The sequence below is a fragment of the Volvox carteri genome, assembly GCF_000143455.1.
Source record: "Volvox carteri f. nagariensis unplaced genomic scaffold VOLCAscaffold_116, whole genome shotgun sequence".
Taxonomy (NCBI): Eukaryota; Viridiplantae; Chlorophyta; class Chlorophyceae; order Chlamydomonadales; family Volvocaceae; genus Volvox; species Volvox carteri.
In genome coordinates, this window is record NW_003307659.1 from 140,295 (window position 1) to 144,231 (window position 3,937).

Consider the following 3,937-nt stretch of genomic DNA (forward strand, 5'->3'; position numbering starts at 1 on the left):
GGAGACGCGCACAGGTCCGCGTATTCAAATAACGGCAGTCGAATATTCGCTCCCTGGGAGCTGGCTGTGACAAAGCTCGTAGGCCGCGGTAGCTGTTCGAGCTCGGGGTCCAGCTGCACTACTACTAGGTAGCGTATGCGGAAAATTGCTGGGCGAGGCTCTAAGTCGAAACGCACGCCTCTCGCCAACAGGCCTATGTCGACAGGCTCCGGCTCCTGGTCGAACGGATCGACCAAATGTGGATGATTAGGCTGATTAAACCGCCTGCGAAGGCCCTGCTGGCCCCGACCACCTTGATGATGATAACCTCGGTGGCGCACACCGAGAGGGTTACGACCCGCGCGTCCTCTGAATGGCCTTCTGTAATCTTCGTCGTAACGGTCCACTGCAGAAGCGGATTGAGGCTAGTAAAAGCAAACGAATTGGTGTGACTCCGTAGGATTCGGCCAGAGGTACGCGAAATGCTCGTTAAGCACAGAAGAGCTCGAACCTGCTGTTTAGGTGAGCTGAATATATAGTATAAGAAAAATGTTAGGCTGGGCTGACCAAGCCTAGATGGTAACACGAGTAGATCGTATAAAGTATTCGGGATCGAGTGTTCGACAGACGGCTGTGCGTAACACAGTATTGATTGTAAAAGTGACCGAATACACAAGCAAATCGACCCAGTAGAAAATGGCCCGAAATTGCTGAATGGTAGGGCAGCTGTGCGTAACACTGCTGACCGGCTGCGGCTGGCGTGACCTAGCCTGCCTAACCTACCAAAAAGGGTGCTGGGAAAAGCAACCCGAATATCCCCTAAGCGACAGAACACCTAAGGTAAACCCAAAAACCGAACTTACTTGGTACTTTAGCCTGATTTAGGCTTTACGGCTATGGAATGCAGGGTGGTCTAGGCGAAGTCCTGCAGGTAGCTTGAATGCTGACTAGACGGCACACGAACGGGCAAGTCGTAATACGCAGCAAATAGCAACCCGCGAAAGGGGCCAAGATTCCCTCCAGGCAACAAATCAACAGTGATAAAGATTTACCTTACCGACTGAGTATGCCCGGCGTGAAGGATATGGGCGTTGAGTGGCCCACACAGGAGTTCGGCTGGTGGAAGGAAGTTACTTATGCGGCTTACGAAAAGGGAGGTCCGCACAGGGCTTGTTGTCTAGCTCAGAGAACTTTACAATGTTCCAATCATGAGCCGTAAAGCGACTTTTCCAAGCTCGCTGCCGGCTATAAATACCGAAGTCACGATGTCGATCACAGGAGGCCCTCAAAAGATAAGCCTCGAGTACGACCATGACGTATAGTCCACAAATGACAAAAGTGAAACACCTTATAACCCGTGTGACAGAACATTCACACAAGAAATAAACAATTCACAAGTAAAGTACATAAACATACGCGAACGAGCGTACATTCTCGTCTCGTCCATAAGTCCATCAGCGAAGTGTAAGATAAAAACCAAACACCTTACGCGATAATACACGAAATTCGCGTATTCACACCGATTATAACCTAAGACGATTATAAAAGACGGTAAAATGAACGTGACGCTAAAATGTCGTGACACAGGGTCGGCTGACGAGCTGCCTGCTTCGCTGGGGAGGACACTGCATTGAGGTCTGCAACATCTATGTCCCCACCGGCACTACTCATAGAGCAGCAGCCCTCAGGCAAGAACTGATCAGCAACATCCTGGCAGCAACGGCCACGCAGGCAGATACAAACAATGACACCACCCTTATATGGGCGGGGGACTTCAACTTTGTCGAAAACCCAGCGCTGGACTCCACAGCGGGGGAGGATGGCACTCTGGGAAAGGTTTTCACCCGTAAATTCATGTTTACCCGTAATCATGTGGTCTTCACATGTAATTACCGGCCAAGAAAATTTGTACACATGCTTATTTTTAAGTTGCCAAAGCATTCCTTTTATAAGGAATAACACAGGTGACATTTTGTTGGTTGCCCGTGCTGGAAGTCATCCACAGCTGTAATGCAGGTTACATTACCCGTAATCACAAGGTCTTGACACGTAATCCCCCAAGCCGTAATGCACAGCACCCGTAAAATTTCACGGGCTTAATTGCGACGAAGACTTTTTATGCGTGTGTGTGTGTTACATGGTTGGGGGTGCGTGTAGCAGCCGACCGCTGAAAAGGTCTCTCGAGTTGCTGGCGGTCGCGCTCTGCGCGTATTTATAGCACCGTACTGTGTACCGGCTGCTACAGTGCGTGACCCCATACCTGTAAGACTACCCATACGAGCCGAGGGCCCAAGGGTAATACTACAACGCCTATAGCTAAAAGCCACGGAGGAAAGGAAAACACCGCACATCAGCCCAGACTAGCGTCTAAAGGGGGTAATTGAGTTTCGGTGAGCCCGCATATGTTCCAATATCCTCGCCGCACGTGCGGGTTCCCATTGCATGGCCTCCAACATGCTCTGTTGATGATCGAATCCTTCTTCAGCACGAATATCATTATAGGCTGGGCATTCCAATAACAGGGGTTCACATCCTCAATTCGGCTATTAGTACCACAACAGTGGCAAAACCGCTGCCCCCTGGGGACGTGGTACTTGCCCCTTCATGCTCTGTTTGCCTCCACAGCCCAGCAACAAAAACGAAACTGCATTACCTTACTATATGCTAAACGAGGAAGAAAACCTTAGCATGTGTGGCCACATGACGGCTGCGGCTCCCGAAAAGGGCAGCCCCATCCAGTGCTTATACTTCACCACTGTGATCCATCTTCGTATTTGCTGAGCGTGTCTGCCTGCTGCTGCTGTTCCCGGCTGCGTGGGTACCACACCACTGAAATGTCTGTGTCTGTATCCGTGCAGAGGCGATGGATCTCCGCCACTATGGGCAGGCAAGCGGTGTTGCCTTTCATCCCAACCATGCAGAATTCCGCCGGTTGGCTGTCCGTCTGGTATTGCACTGTCCGGCCGTACAACAGGTTCGGTGCCTGCTCTTGCAACCAGTGCAAGCTGTACAGCAGCGCCCGCAGTTCTCTTTCTGTGCTGCTAAAGTCATTCCGCTGCAGCCGCTGGGTTTCCTGAGCTTTGAAGGGCACAAGCATGCGGCTGTTGGCGCCCAGTTCTTCTCCAGGTAAGAAGGCTGCGAAGGCCCTGTCTGAGGCGTCCCCGACTAGTTCCATCGTCAGTCGTAGGGCTGGTCCTTTCCGCCAGGTGGCTGTCCCGTTGCGCCTGCCCAGCAGCTCCATAAACAAGCCTGCCTGGTGTAGCACCTCCGCCGGGTCCCAAACCTCTTCGTCCCACGCCACGCCCCGGGCTACGCACCACACCATCCACGCATACAGGGGTGCCGTGGTGACGGCGGGCGTCATGGCGATGATTTTGCCGGCCACCTGCGCCACCGGCCGCGCTGTTAGCCGTTTGCCTTCGAGCTGTGTGAGCAGCGTACGGAATCTAGCTAGCTTGTCGTCTGGTCCTCTGAATGCTCGCGCCTCCGCATCCACCTCCATCCCCAAGAAACAGACTCGCCTTCTTGGGATCAGCTGGCACTTGGACAGGCTGAGGGTGAAGCCTAGGGCTGCCAGCAGCCGTACCACCGCCCCACACTCGTACTGTGCCGCGGCCTTCGACCCCGCGGCACCCATCTGGTCGTCTATCAGGAAAGACATGCGGACCCCTAGCTGCCGTAAAGGCTGGAAAACCTCGAGCTTCATGCTTGTGTACAAGTGGCAGGCCGGCACCAGGCCGAACGGCAGGTGTGGCCAAAAAAGCGTCTGCCCCCGCCACCGCATAGCCAGATATGTGTGCTCCCGTTCGTGGAGTGATAGCTGCCAGTACCCGCTCTTGTGGTCCGTGGTGTACAGCCAATCTTCCGGTAGGAGGTAGCTACGTACATCTGCCAGTCGTTCGTACTTCACAGGCCGGTACTTCAAGAAACAGTTAATGTACATCGGATTAATACAGAG